The 15,804-nt window shown below is 42.7% G+C and overlaps 1 protein-coding gene across 6 annotated transcripts in view; it reads right to left on the reverse strand.

The window, feature by feature from the left end:
• LOC123997865 (protein cordon-bleu-like) overlaps positions 1-15,804 on the reverse strand; it is a 64,132-nt gene that overhangs the window by 46,666 nt on the left and 1,662 nt on the right. The gene's annotated exons all lie outside the window — the stretch shown is intronic.

Raw genomic sequence — 15,804 nt, forward strand, 5'->3', positions numbered from 1 at the left:
ACAAAACAATACGCTCGACCTCATCTTTACTAGATGCTGTTTTTCCACTAACCTCATTGCAACTCCCCTCCAAGTCTCCGACCACTACCTTGTATCCTTTTCCCTCTCGCTCTCATCCAACACTTCCCACACTGCCCCTACTCGGATGGTATCGCGCCGTCCCAACCTTCACTCTCTCTCCCCCGCTACTCTCTCCTCTTCCATCCTATCATCTCTTCCCTCTGCTCAAACCTTCTCCAACCTATCTCCTGATTCTGCCTCCTCAACCCTCCTCTCCTCCCTTTCTGCATCCTTTGACTCCCTATGTCCCCTATCTTCCAGGCCGGCTCGGTCCTCCCCTCCCGCTCCGTGGCTTGACGACTCATTGCGAGCTCACAGAACAGGGCTCCGGGCAGCCGAGCGGAAATGGAGGAAAACTCGCCTCCCTGCGGACCTGGCATCCTTTCACTCCCTCCTCTCTACATTTTCCTCCTCTGTCTCTGCTGCTAAAGCCACTTTCTACCACTCTAAATTCCAAGCATCTGCCTCTAACCCTAGGAAGCTCTTTGCCACCTTCTCCTCCCTCCTGAATCCTCCTCCCCCTCCCCCCCATCCTCCCTCTCTGCAGATGACTTCGTCAACCATTTTGAAAAGAAGGTCGACGACATCCGATCCTCGTTTGCTAAGTCAAACGACACCGCTGGTTCTGCTCACAGTGCCCTACCCTGTGCTCTGACCTCTTTCTCCCCTCTCTCTCCAGATGAAATCTCGCGTCTTGTGACGGCCGGCCGCCCAACAACCTGCCCGCTTGACCCTATCCCCTCCTCTCTTCTCCAGACCATTTCCGGAGACCTTCTCCCTTACCTCACCTCGCTCATCAACTTATCCCTGACCGCTGGCTACGTCCCTTCCGTCTTCAAGAGAGCGAGAGTTGCACCCCTTCTGAAAAAACCTACACTCGATCCCTCCGATGTCAACAACTACAGACCAGTATCCCTTCTTTCTTTTCTCTCCAAAACTCTTGAACGTGCCGTCCTTGGTCAGCTCTCCCGCTATCTCTCTCAGAATGACCTTCTTGATCCAAATCAGTCAGGTTTCAAGACTAGTCATTCAACTGAGACTGCTCTTCTCTGTATCACGGAGGCGCTCCGCACCGCTAAAGCTAACTCTCTCTCCTCTGCTCTCATCCTTCTAGACCTATCGGCTGCCTTCGATACTGTGAACCATCAGTTCCTCCTCTCCACCCTCTCCGAGTTGGGCATCTCCGGCGTGGCCCACGCTTGGATTGCGTCCTACCTGACAGGTCGCTCCTACCAGGTGGCGTGGCGAGAATCTGTCTCCTCACCATGCGCTCTCACCACTGGTGTCCCCCAGGGCTCTGTTCTAGGCCCTCTCCTATTCTCGCTATACACCAAGTCACTTGGCTCTGTCATAACCTCACATGGTCTCTCCTATCATTGCTATGCAGACGACACACAATTAATCTTCTCCTTTCCCCCTTCTGATGACCAGGTGGCGAATCGCATCTCTGCATGTCTGGCAGACATATCAGTGTGGATGACGGATCACCACCTCAAGCTGAACTTCGGCAAGACGGAGCTGCTCTTCCTCCCGGGGAAGGACTGCCCGTTCCATGATCTCGCCATCACGGTTGACAACTCCATTGTGTCCTCCTCCCAGAGCGCTAAGAACCTTGGCGTGATCCTGGACAACACCCTGTCGTTCTCAACTAACATCAAGGCGGTGGCCCGTTCCTGTAGGTTCATGCTCTACAACATCCGCAGAGTACGACCCTGCCTCACACAGGAAGCGGCGCAGGTCCTAATCCAGGCACTTGTCATCTCCCGTCTGGATTACTGCAACTCGCTGTTGGCTGGGCTCCCTGCCTGTGCCATTAAACCCCTACAACTCATCCAGAACGCCGCAGCCCGTCTAGTGTTCAACCTTCCCAAGTTCTCTCACGTCACCCCGCTCCTCCGCTCTCTCCACTGGCTTCCAGTTGAAGCTCGCATCCGCTACAAGACCATGGTGCTTGCCTACGGAGCTGTGAGGGGAACGGCACCTCAGTACCTCCAGGCTCTGATCAGGCCCTACACCCAAATAAGGGCACTGCGTTCATCCACCTCTGGCCTGCTCGCCTCCCTACCACTGAGGAAGTACAGTTCCCGCTCAGCCCAGTCAAAACTGTTCGCTGCTCTGGCTCCCCAATGGTGGAACAAACTCCCTCACGACGCCAGGACAGCGGAGTCAATCACCACCTTCCGGAGACACCTGAAACCCCACCTCTTTAAGGAATACCTAGGATAGGATAAAGTAATCCTTCTCACCCCCCTCCCCCCTTAAAATATGTAGATGCACTATTGTAAAGTGGCTGTTCCACTGGATGTCATAAGGTGAATGCACCAATTTGTAAGTCGCTCTGGATAAGAGCGTCTGCTAAATGACTTAAATGTAAATGTAAATGTAAATGTAAAACACCAGAGAGAGGGCGATGAAATGAATAGAACTTAATGATCAAAACCAGTGTATTGCAGTATACCACTATGAATGGGTCAGGGAGAATGCACCTGTGTGTTTGATGTTGGGACAACAACTCGTACACCCCCGCTCGAGACTGAGATCTTAGCATGCCCTTGTCTCCAGAGTCGGCCAATGCACACACACACACACGCTTTTGGGCGATGAGAGAATCTCCTAAAGAGAGAAGAAAACTCAGTTTCTGAGCTGGGCAGTAAGTGCAGTTTCCTGAGTGACTGGGTTACAAATGGACCTTTCACAGAACCATTCAGTCTGCTCTCTCCACTTCATTGGCCAGTTGTGAAAGGAATCAACCCGAGATATTATGTTTTAACTCAACACACAATCCAATGGAAACACATACAAGATTTTGTTGAACGACTGTGAGAAGGTCACTTCTGGTGACTTTCTTTTAAAGGACATTGTACTCCAAAATACATGAACATTAAATTATGTTCTCTTCCTTTGAAACTAATCTGTAAATCAAGGACAGTTTCATTTTATCACCAGACAATTCTATATTAACCCTAACTGGGGTACAGATGTCAATTCAGTGTGTATTCCACATTGGTTCAACGTCATTTCATTTAAATTATGTGGAAACAACGTTGATTCAACCAGTGTGCCCAAAGCGCACCTCGGCAAAATAAAACAAATACTACTAATAATTAAATAAAGGTTCAAAATGTGGCAATGATGGCAATGTGGCAATGATTTAGTAAATCCAGTGCCTTCAGAAATTATTCACGCCCCTTTACTTTTCCACAATTTTGGTGTTACAGCCCAAATTTAAAATGGATTCAATTGAGATCTTGTGTCTACACACAATACCCCATAAAGTCAAAGTGCAATGTTGATTGTAGAACAATTCATAAAAAAATGTTAAAGCTGAAATGTCTTAAGTCAATAAGTATTCAACCCCTTTGTTATGTCAAGCCTAAATACATTTAGGAGTAAAAATGTGCTTCACAAGTCACATAATAAATGTTGCATGGACTCAATCCATATTCAATATGGTGGTTAAGATGATTTTTTAATGACTACCCAATCTCTGTACCCCACACATACAGATAATTGTAAGGTCCCTCAATCGAGTAGTGAATTTCAAGCACAGACTCAACCACAAAGAACACACAAAGTGTGGCAAAGAAATGAACATTTTGTCCTGAATACAAAGTGGAATGTTTGGAGCAAATCCAATACAACACATCACTGAGTATCACTCTTCATATTTTCAAGCATGGTGGTGGCTGTATCATAATATGGGTATGCTTGTCAACAGCAAGGGTTAGCCGAAATCTACACGAGTTGCATACCACCACGACATTATATGTTCCTGAGTGACCCGGGTTACAGTTTTGGCTTAAATCAGCTTGGAAATCTATAGCAAGACTTGAAAATGGCTGTCTAGCAATCATCAACAATTCATTTCAATAATATTTTAAAGAATAATGGGCAAATATTGTCCAGTCCAGGTGGGCAAAGCTCTTAGAGACTTACCCCCAAAGACTCACAGCTGTAATCATTGCAGGATTATATTGCAGTAGGGATTGTCATAGATAGTTACAGTATGATATGGTCAACAACACCACCCCACAGTACAGCACAGGGCACTACAGTAGGGAGTATCCAGTGACTAACCAACCAGCTAGGTGTTGAGAGGAGTGGCCTACTACTGCTATAAACTTAACCTAGCTGTTTAGACCCAGTGGGAGTGTGTAAGCATCACAACAAGCCCCACAGCACAGGAACCGCAGTAGCTGTAGGGTATCTAGCTAACCAGTGAATCGGTACTACTTCTATAATCTGACCTGGTAGTTTGTTACCCTGGTGTTGTGTTAGACTGATTACGAGATTAGTCTCTGTGTGCATGGGACTGTTCACATTCCAAGGCCCAAATAAGACTCTGCTCCACTCTAGGCAACTATCCAGTTAAAATAAGTTAACCCCTCTGTGCTCTTTCTGCCACAGGGCTCAAGTTCATATCAATAATGCTCTCTGTTGTATTGGACAACAATAAAGGAAGCAGGGAGTCAGTGGGAGATACAACTCACTCTGCAAGGAAAGACTGATAAGAGCTTGTACTGTATGAGGTTCTTAAGTTATCCTGACAAAATCATTCTGGAAATATAAATATTCCTTCTTTCTCTGGGTCTTATTAAAATAGTGTAATATGTTAGTAGAGTTTTGTACTGTAGTGTATTAGAAGCAGGGAAGCAGGAGCCAGTTTAGACCTGATGAAGAGAGACGTACACAATGACAACCTGTCATTTTAGAAGTTGAAGTTAGGGGAAACACTAGTGCATCCCAAATGGCACCCTAATCTGTATATGGTGCATCACTTTTGAGCAGAACCCTATAGACCCTGGTCAATCTCATGCAGTGCACTATAAAGTGAATAGTGCGCCATTTGGGACGCAGAGACTGTGGTGAGAGACACCTGTCATGGCCAGTTCTATGCAGCACAATGGGATTAGACCCAAACAATGGGAGCACTATCCTTTAAAAAGTAGACACTGCATTTAGGCATACTACGGAGTAATAAAACAAGTGACCCATTTCACTCCAACAGACATGTATTTAACTGACCATAATTAGCATATGAAATACCTGCATATTATTAGTAACTCCATACTATACTACATATGAACTAGGATCCTATTGGAACATACACACAGTACACAAATAGTAGTAAGGTAAAGGAAAATCTTAATATTCTATTTCCTGATATTATAGTGCTTTTCTTAGCATACAATAACATGAAGGAACTGATCAAAATATAAACATTGAAGATTTGATTTCAATGTTTTTATTAATAATATGAAAGGAGAATAAACAAGTAAATATCGGGAAATATAATACTTATTTGGATAATTATATAGTTCACCCATTGTTCTCATTGTCTGCTAAAGCAGCTTGATCTGGTTTTAGAAATCTTTGGCCATCTCATTTGGGATCTTTCAATACCACAACAGACTAGCTATTGATTAAGGACTGAGGAAGAAAAAAAATCTGCCTTCATTTGGAGGGTGTCCAAGTGCTGAGAGAGAAAGAGAGACTGTCAGCACACATCAATGAAAGACTGTGGATTGCTACTAGTGTTCCCATAGACTTCCAGTAATTGAGCCAACGACTATCTACATGTATTTAAAAGCACATCTCGGCAGAGATATATATATATATATATATATATGCTATATATATATACATATATATATACATATGCTATATATATAGCCTCCTGAGTGGCGCAGCGGTCTAAGGCACTGCTTGAGGAGTCACTAGAGACCAGAGTTCAATCCCATGCCATGACGCAGCCGGATTCAACCGGGAGACCGATGAGGGGGCACATAATTGTCCCAGCTTCGTCCGGGATAGGGAAGGGTTGGCCTGCTGGGATGTCCTTGTCCCATTGTGCTCTGGTGACTCCTGTGGAGGGCTGGGCGCATGCACACGGACATCGGTCCCCAGTTGTATGGTGATTCCTCTGACACATTGGTGTGGCTGGCTTCCGGGTTACGAGAGCAATGTGTCAAGAAGCAGTGCTTCTTGGCAGGGTCGCGTTTCGGAGGACTCTCGACCTTCGCCTCTCCTGAGTCCATATGGGAGTTGCAGCAATGGGACAATTGGATATCACGAAAAAGGGGTAAAAAGTTACAAATGAAATAAACAAATAAATATATATATAAATATAATGGACAAAAAATGAGCTTTTCTTTCAAAAACAAGGATATTTCTAAGTGACCCCAAACTTTTGAACAGTTGTGTGTACGTATATATAAATATATATATAATATAATATGATATATATAATATGATATATATATAATATAATATATATATATATATAATATATATATATAAAATACACACACAATTTTTCAAATGTTTGATGTCACTTAGAAATATCCTTGTTTTTGAAAGAAAAGCTAATTTTTTGTCCATTAAGGAACAGACGCCTCACAAGTACTCAACTGGTAGCTTCACTAAACAGTACCCGCAAAACAGCAGTCTCAACGTCAACAGTGAAGAGGCGACTCCGGGATGCTGGCCTTCCAGGCAGAGTTGCAAAGAAAAAGCCATATCTCAGACTGTCCAATAAAAAGAAAAGATGAGCAAAAGAACAGACACTGGACAGAGGAACTCTGCCTAGAAGGCCAGCATCCCGGAGTCGTCTCTTCACCGTTGACGTTGAGACTGGTGTTTTGCGGGTACTATTTCATGAAGATGCCAGTTGAGGACTTGTGAGGCGTCTGTTTTTCAAACTAGACAGTAATGTATTTGTCCTCTTGCTCAGTTGTGCACCGGGGCCCCGACTCCTCTTTCAATTTTGGTTAGGGCCAGTTTGCGCTGATCTGTGAAGGGAATAGTACATAGCGTTGTACGAGATCTTCAGTTTCTTGGCAATTTCTCGCATGGAATAGCCTTAATTTCTCAGAATCCAGAATAGACTGACAAGTTTCAGAAGAAAGTTCTTTGTTTCTTGACATTTTGAGCCTGTAATCGAACCCATAAATTCTGATTCTCCAGATACTAAACTAGACTAAAGAAGGCCAGTTTGATTGCTTCTTTAATCAGAACAACAGTTTTCAGCTGTACGAACATTATTGCAAAAGGGTTTTCTAATGATCAATTGGCCTTTTAAAATTATAAACTTGGATTAGCTAACACAATGTCTCTTTGTAACACAGGATTGATGGTTGCTGATAATGGGCCTCTGTACGCCTATGTAGATATTCCATTTTTAAAAATCAGCCGTTTCCAGCTACAATAGTCATTTACAACACTAACAATGTCTACACTGTATTTCTGATCAATTCAATGTTATTTTGCCTCCTGGGTGGCGCAGTGGTCTAGGGCACTGCAATTGTGCCACCAGAGACCCTGGGTTCGCGCCCAGGCTCTGTCGCAGCCGGCCGTGGGGCGACGCACAATTGGCCAAGCGTCGTCCGGGTTAGGGAGGGCTTGGCCGGTAGTGATATCCTTGTCTCATCGCGCGCGACTCCTGTGGCGGGCCGGGCGCAGTGCTCGCTAACCAGGTCGCCAGGTGCACGGTGTTTCCTCTGACACATTGGTGCGGCTTGCTTCCAGGTTGGATGCGCGCTGTGTTAAAGCAGTGGTTGGGTCGGAGGACGCATCGCTTTCGACCTTAGTCTCTCCCGAGCCCGTACGGGAGTTGTAGCGATGAGACAAGATAGTAGTTACTAACAATTGGATACCACAAAATTGGGGAGAAAAGGGGGTAAAATTCACACAATTTGTATTTTTTTTAATGCTATTTTAAACGGACAAAAAAATGCTTTTCTTTCATAAACAAGGATATTTCTAAGTAATTACTTTTGAACGGTAGTATGTATATAAATATATACACATACAAACACACACACAATACCAGTCAAAAGTTTGGACACACCTACTCATTCAAACGTTTTTGTTTATTTTTTACTATTTTCTACATTGTAGAATAACAGTGAATACACCAAAACCAAGTGAAGCTGGTTGAGAGAATGCCAAGAGTGTGCAAAGCTTTCATCAAGGCAAAGGGAGGCTGCTTTGAAGAATCTCAAATATAAAATATTTTGATTTGTTTAACACTTTTTTGGATACTACATGATTCCATGTGTTATTTCATAGTTTTGATGTATTCACTGTTATTCTACAATGTTATTCTAGAAAATAGTAAAAATAAAGAAAACCCTGGAATTAGTAGGTGTGTCCAAACTTTTGGCTGGTACTGTGTGTGTGTGTGTATATAAAAATAAAACATTTTTTTTGCAGCGGTTGCAACAATTTAGAGCCACCTCTGCTAAAATAATATAGGGGAAACACTACCTTGAGAATCTCTTTAACCCTTCCACACGTAAGAACTAATGCTATTCTTGTCGGTTGTCACTCGAGTTTCCCCCCTATTGAGCAGAGGACAGACAGTGAATACCCTCACCCTCAGCCACTCCACAGAGCAACAATGGCAGCATGCTCTCTGGGAGCCATGTGTTCTCATAGCAACCTATATTTACACCACTAGGAGAGAGAGAGACTTGCTCTCTATTTGGTAGCAGCTGGGTATTTATGACTGATAGAAGTATCCTGCAGAAAGTGAATGACCCACATGCATCTAGGGGACATTTGAGCTCCACAGAGGCATTTGTTTGCGGTTGCTGAGAGCATGCAGCTTCCTAATTCAGCATATGCCCTGACTCTCAAATGACAAACCACTCGAAGGGGTAGACTAAAGCCCACCCTGTTTTATTGCTGAGATGGCAAGGTCTTCATTGGCTTTCTGATGATAACAACCTGGCCTGTGCTCTCTGAAGTGTCCATTTAAAACTGTATTTGGCTCTACTACAATACAATACCCAGTTCTCTGAGCACAGTAGCACGGAAAACACCAACAGGTAGCCTAAAGTCAAATCAGTATAATAAAAGAATGTACCAAGAACTAGATCATGAAGGTTGTATTGGTTTTTAAATGAAAACATAAGCCCACAAATATTTTCATATATTTGCCTTGCTGTTTTCATTATGTTGAGGTTATGGTTCGCGGTGTATCCGAAGTGTTTGGGGGTGTATTATTTTTGTTGCGTATAGATTTAAAATGTTTCCCTTTTTAGATAATGATAGCGGGTGAGTCACTATTGAGGCCTATGTGGATGTTTCGGTTGTAGACTATGTAGAGGACGTATTCCGTTCCAGTAGAGCACTCCAACATCACTCCTCCCCCCCATGGCCTCTTCCCAAATGCCATGCTCTATCATTACCCACCCACACACGCTACACCATGCTCAGAATACTCCAGCTATGCTAGCCTCAGACCATTACACACCATGCTCAGAATACTCCAGCTATGCTAGCCTCGGACCATTACACACCATGCTCAGAATACTACAGCTATGCTAGCCTCACCCCATTACACACCATGCTCAGAATACTCCAGTTCTGCTAGCCTCGGACCATTACACACCATGCTCAGAATACTACAGCTATGCTAGCCTCGGACCATTACACACCATGCTCAGAATACTCCAGTTCTGCTAGCCTCAGACCATTACACACCATGCTCAGAATACTCCAGTTCTGCTAGCCTCGGACCATTACACACCATGCTCAGAATACTCCAGTTCTGCTAGCCTCGAACCATTACACACCATGCTCAGAATACTCCAGTTCTGCTAGCCTCGGACCGTTCCAAAGCTGATGGTTCTGGGAGGAACAGGACTGTACTGATTATAACCACATCTCTAGGGGAACAAGTGAACACAGCTCCTTTGGCTCTAACAAAGGTCCCTTCTGGAATAAATTACTCATTAGCAGCAAGAGAGAGAGATACATAAAAAAGAGAAGAGCATCTCTGGGCTGCCGTTCTCTCTGACGGCAGAGGCACCACTTGTCGTACTGTAACAAACCAGACACCACCCCTCTTCCCTTCACAGTAGTCAGAGACATGTAACCTAGGTGCCTAGGTCTGGTCATCCGCTCCTGGTTGGTTGGTGACTCAGGGCTGCCTGGTCTATGTATGACTGAAGGTGAGAGATCACATAAGTAATTACAGCCACAGGAAAAAACAGTCAACATATTCACTTCAACTACACTCTTAGAAAACAGGGTTCTTTGGCTGTCCCTATAGGTAGGATCCTTTGGGTTCCATGTCAAATCAAATCACATTTTATCTGTCACATACACATGGTTAGCAGATGTTAATGCGAGTGTAGCGAAATGCTTGTGCTTCTAGTTCCGACAATGCAGCAATAACCAACAAGTAATCTAGCTAACAATTCCAAAACTACTACCTTATAGACAAGTGTAAGGGGATAAAGAATATGTACATAAAGATATATGAATGAGTGATGGTACAGAGCGGCATAGGCAAGATACAGTAGATGGTATTGAGTACAGTTTATACATACAGTGCCTTGCTAAAGTATTCGGCCCCCTTGAACTTTGCGACCTTTTGCCACATTTCAGGCTTCAAACATAAAGATATAAAACTGTATTTTTTTGTGAAGAATCAACAACAAGTGGGACACATTCATGAAGTGGAACTACATTTATTGGATATTTCAAACCTTTTTAACAAATCAAAAACTGAAAAATTGGGCGTGCAAAATTATTCAGCCCCTTTACTTTCAGTGCAGCAAACTCTCTCCAGAAGTTCAGTGAGGATCTCTGAATGATCCAATGTTGACCTAAATGACTAATGATGATAAATACAATCCACCTGTGTGTAATCAAGTCTCCGTATAAATGAACCTGCACTGTGATAGTCTCAGAGGTCCGTTAAAAGCGCAGAGAGCATCATGAAGAACAAGGAACACACCAGGCAGGTCCGAGATACTGTTGTGAAGAAGTTTAAAGCCGGATTTGGATACAAAAAGATTTCCCAAGCTTTAAACATCCCAAGGAGCACTGTGCAAGCGATAATATTGAAATGGAAGGCGTATCAGACCACTGCAAATCTACCAAGACCTGGCCGTCCCTCTAAACTTTCAGCTCATACAAGGAGAAGACTGATCAGAGATGCAGCCAAGAGGCCCATGATCACTCTGGATGAACTGCAGAGATCTACAGCTGAGGTGGGAGACTCTGTCCATAGGACAACAATCAGTCGTATATTGCACAAATCTGGCCTTTATGGAAGAGTGGCAAGAAGAAAGCCATTTCTTAAAAGATATCCATAAAAAGTGTCGGTTAAAGTTTGCCACAAGCCACCTGGGAGACACACCAAACATGTGGAAGAAGGTGCTCTGGTCAGATGAAACCAAAAACGAACTTTTTGGCAACAATACAAAACGTTATGTTTGGCGTAAAACCAACACAGCTCATCACCCTGAACACAACATCCCCACTGTCAAACATGGTGGTGGCAGCATCATGGTTTGGGCCTGCTTTTCTTCAGCAGGGACAGGGAAGATGGTTAAAATTGATGGGAAGATGGATGGAGCCAAATACAGGACCATTCTGTAAGAAAGAGATTTGTCTTCCAACAAGACAATGATCCAAAACATAAAGCAAAATCTACAATGGAATGGTTCAAAAATAAACATATCCAGGTGTTAGAATGGCCAAGTCAAAGTCCAGACCTGAATCCAATCGAGAATCTGTGGAAAGAACTGAAAACTGCTGTTCACAAATGCTCTCCATCCAACCTCACTGAGCTCGAGTTGTTTTGCAAGTAGGAATGGGAAAAATGTTCAGTCTCTCGATGTGCAAAACTGATAGAGACATACCCCAAGCGACTTACAGCTGTAATCGCAGCAAAAGGTGGCGCTACAAAGTATTAACTTAAGGGGGCTGAATAATTTTGCACGCCCAATTTTTCAGTTTTTGATTTGTTAAAAAAGTTTGAAATATCCAATAAATGTCGTTCCACTTCATGATTGTGTCCCACTTGTTGTTGATTCTTCACAAAAAAATACAGTTTTATATCTTTATGTTTGAAGCCTGGAATGTGGCAAAAGGTCGCAAAGTTCAAGGGGGCCGAATACTTTAGCAAGGCACTGTATGTCAGTGTCCCAAAGAGCACCCTATTTCTATATAGTGCACTACTTTTGACGAGGGTCCATAGGGCTTTGATCAAAAGTAGGGAACTATGTAGAGAATAGGTTGCCATTTGGGAAGCAGTCTAAGTCTCTGCTCTGATCCACTGACCGCTTCAGACCCCGGGCTCAGACCAACTCTTACTTAGCCATGACCCATGTCATGAGAAGAGACCGTGTTCCACGTGTGTCTGGACAGGATTCAGTCTCTCTCAGAACCTAATCCTCGAGGATTGCACATGCCAGTGCAAACAAGAGACCCCTATACTGTATAGCCAACCCTTTACACCAGGTCTGCATCCCTACAGTATATAGTGCACTACTTTTGTACCAGAGCCCTATGGGCCAAGGTCAAAAGTAGTGCGCTATATAAGGAGTAGTGTGCCATTTGAGATGCAGACCAGGATTATACTGTATAACCTGGCCCTCTAGACCAGCTGCTGTGTGTGTGAAACCATCCCTGGTGGAGGGTAATATCCCACAGGACAGGGAGTAGAGCACTGAGCAGTGGGGACTGGGGAGGGAGGGAACAGAACAGCAGGAAATAACAATTAGCTTGTTCCATACTCCCCAAGCAACTCCCTCAATTAACAAAGCTCTGCTGCAGGGAAGGACTCAGAGAAACACATATTATACCACTCCTCTTTTAGCCATAGACACTTCCAGTCAGAATGAGATGAACATATGATTATGGTATTTGTTAAATAAGGGGAGGCTACTGCAGTAAAGGTGTGAAAAAGGAAATAGATGTAAACTAGTGTCAGTACTAGCATCACCGTATGATAACCTAAAGCATCATTATAATCAACAGCTGCTCTTCCTCTTACTCAGAGTCTGCCATCCACAGTGTGATGGTGCAGGTGAAATAACAATCAAACATCCAAACCAACCAATGTAAGAACAATGTCATTAATGAACACAGGATTACTACCACACCTAACCTAATATTTGGGGCTAGTCTCAACTGTACTGTACACTGATCAGTCTTCACCTCAAACCCACCTACCACACAATCCTCAGACTACACAGTCTGACAGTGGCCCAAAATAGGTCTTGTCGCTTAGTGCTCAACTTGTGTTCAAACAGCCCCTCATATCCACCATGCAGGAGAGGACAGTGCAACTAGTCAACAGACTGCTGTAGAGTAATGACACACTTAAAGCGTGTTCATTTTGCCCTCTTGACTATGGGTATGCATATGTGTCTACATAATTATGATGTAACCTACCAATAAGTTGAAACGTATTCTCTTCAAAACTATTCTTACTTGAGTTGTAACTGCGTAAACAATAGTAAAACTGATAGGGCAGGTCCCAATACAAGTAGAGCATATGCACTGAAGAGTCCATGGAAGTAATTAATCTGCTGCATGTGGTAGCAGTCAGAATTATTTGTTAAAGACTAGTGCCAGGCAGTCAGAGAACTATTTATAAAGACTAGTGCCAGGCAGTCAGAGAACTATTTATAAAGACTAGTGCCAGGCAGTCAGAGAACTATTTATAAAGACTAGTGCCAGGCAGTCAGGTCATTTTAAACCCGATGGCCAGTAAAACAGGAGTAGTTATTTCCAGCCATATACCACCACTAACAGTACATCACTGCTCTTTCATTTTGCAAAAAGCTTAAAATGATCTTCTCTTGAAAAACAAATAGAAATGCCTGCTCTGTAGACAATTTGGGCTTAGACCCATTAATACACCCTTATAGATGGTCCCTTAGCTCAGACACAACAACACCAGGCCCAGGCATTTACAGTAGTAAACACACACAATTCTAATTAAGACTGTTGGCCTAGGTCTGTACACTTTAGCCTTTTAGACCTGGGACTGGGACTGGGACTGCTCATAGCCCCTAAAAACACACACAATGCTCCAATTCACACAAAAGAGAAACAACAAATAGACTCAAGCTAACTCCAGAGCAGTTATACTATAACTGTTTGTCACAATATACAGGGAGTATCCACATGGTTGAAACACACCAAAATAGTAAGCGGGACTATTCTCCAATTGTGTCATCTTCTTTATGATAATGTGCAAAATAAATAACACATAAAATTAAACACATACTGTTGTGATCAGGATTGGACTCCCTATAACATCCTATAGCAAAATAAGGCAGAGCAGAGCTAGGAAGAGCAAGGCTCTCTGGGCTAGCTAACCAAAAAAGGCTGTCTGGAATCTCAGGATGTCTGAAGTTTTGTCCCAAATGGCACCCTAATCCCTATGTAGTGTACTACTTCTGACCATAGGACACTGGTCAAACGTAGTGCACTATACTATATAGGAAATAGGGTGCCATTTGGGACATAATCCATCTCCTCAGAAGTGGACATTCTTACCTCCCTGTGAGTGTTTTATGGGCTCCGTTTCACTTTAAACCTCCCTTCTTGTTTTTGCCATGTAAAATAAAGCTACTACCGCCTCTGTGATGACGTTAGGCTGTTCTCCTTTTGTCAGTAAGTCAGCTAACAGATGGCAGACGTCATAGTAATCTAAAGAGAACCTTTTTACCAACTGGTAAAGTTAATACATTTGACATGTTTCGTTGAGATTTAAAAAAAATATTAATCTAATAACTGAGTCGTTCCCCGAAATGAGTGCCTTTTGCATCCATTCATATTTTAAGAAGAAATTGTGGACAAATATTGAATTAGAAAAACCTGTTATATTAAATAATGTACCCTTTAATATAGATCACATAGAAATTAAATTAATCTGATTTTTTATATGACTAAAAACCTTTAGCATTTTGACATGTCCCTCTGACTTCCAGGAAGATTTTAACTCACTTAACCCCAAGTTTTCATCATCATTGTAAAGCCATAGTTTTGTTGCTTTGATAGTCATTTCTGAAAACTATTATTTATCTCATGTGATTAGTGATTCATTTTAAGGTGATCATTTAAAAAAAAATGTTTAAAGGTCAGCCCTGTTGAACTCACATTAATTTTTTTTAAAATAACATTGATCATCTAATAGTCAAATCATAGTCCAAAAGCAAGTGAGCTGGTTCTACTCTTTTTTTTTTACTTAAAAAAAAACAATTTTCTGGTATTTTGTGGTGGAAAACTGAGCGGATCGAGCATAACACATATACCTTGTTACCAAAACTAGAAATGTTTTACAAATGTTTTGTTGTTGTGAAGCTTGCATTTAATATTCCCTGCACACAACAAGCTTCCATTATCCCTGTCAAGGGGATTTAATGTCTGATTTAATAAATCCTCAACCCTGTAAATAGGCACTTACTACAGTCATTTCTTTATTTAATCTCTTGAGATGGGAAAACATGTTTTTTAATATGTTGAACGTGCTCTTTATGACATAAAATACATTTTGAATGTACTTATTTATTTTCACCAAGTTACACTACTCAAAAGGCACCTAATCAATGGAATGACCCATCTACTGCTTTTCTTGGCCAGGGATCACTTGAAAAAGAGATTTGAAAAATGTTCAGTCAATGGGAACAACCAAGGAAATGGCACCATTGGTCTTCAGAGGGACAGGCAGAGCAGAGAGGAATGTTCAGCAACTGCTGTCTTTAAATAACCACTATTCATCATGTGCTTTCTGCAACATGTCATAGGAGGTGATTATATACAAGCCTTCAGCGGGGTGGAGGAGATGCAGGACCATGGGTGCAACATACAAAGGATTTGGTTTACTTGCAGGTAATAAGGGTTGTGGACTTCAGCCTCCCACAACAACACCAGTAAATAGATTCTACCACATTATGACGTCTGAAGGATAGAACGTGTTTCTGCACAAAA

The sequence above is a fragment of the Oncorhynchus gorbuscha genome, linkage group LG15 (assembly GCF_021184085.1).
Source record: "Oncorhynchus gorbuscha isolate QuinsamMale2020 ecotype Even-year linkage group LG15, OgorEven_v1.0, whole genome shotgun sequence".
Lineage (NCBI taxonomy): Eukaryota > Metazoa > Chordata > Actinopteri > Salmoniformes > Salmonidae > Oncorhynchus > Oncorhynchus gorbuscha.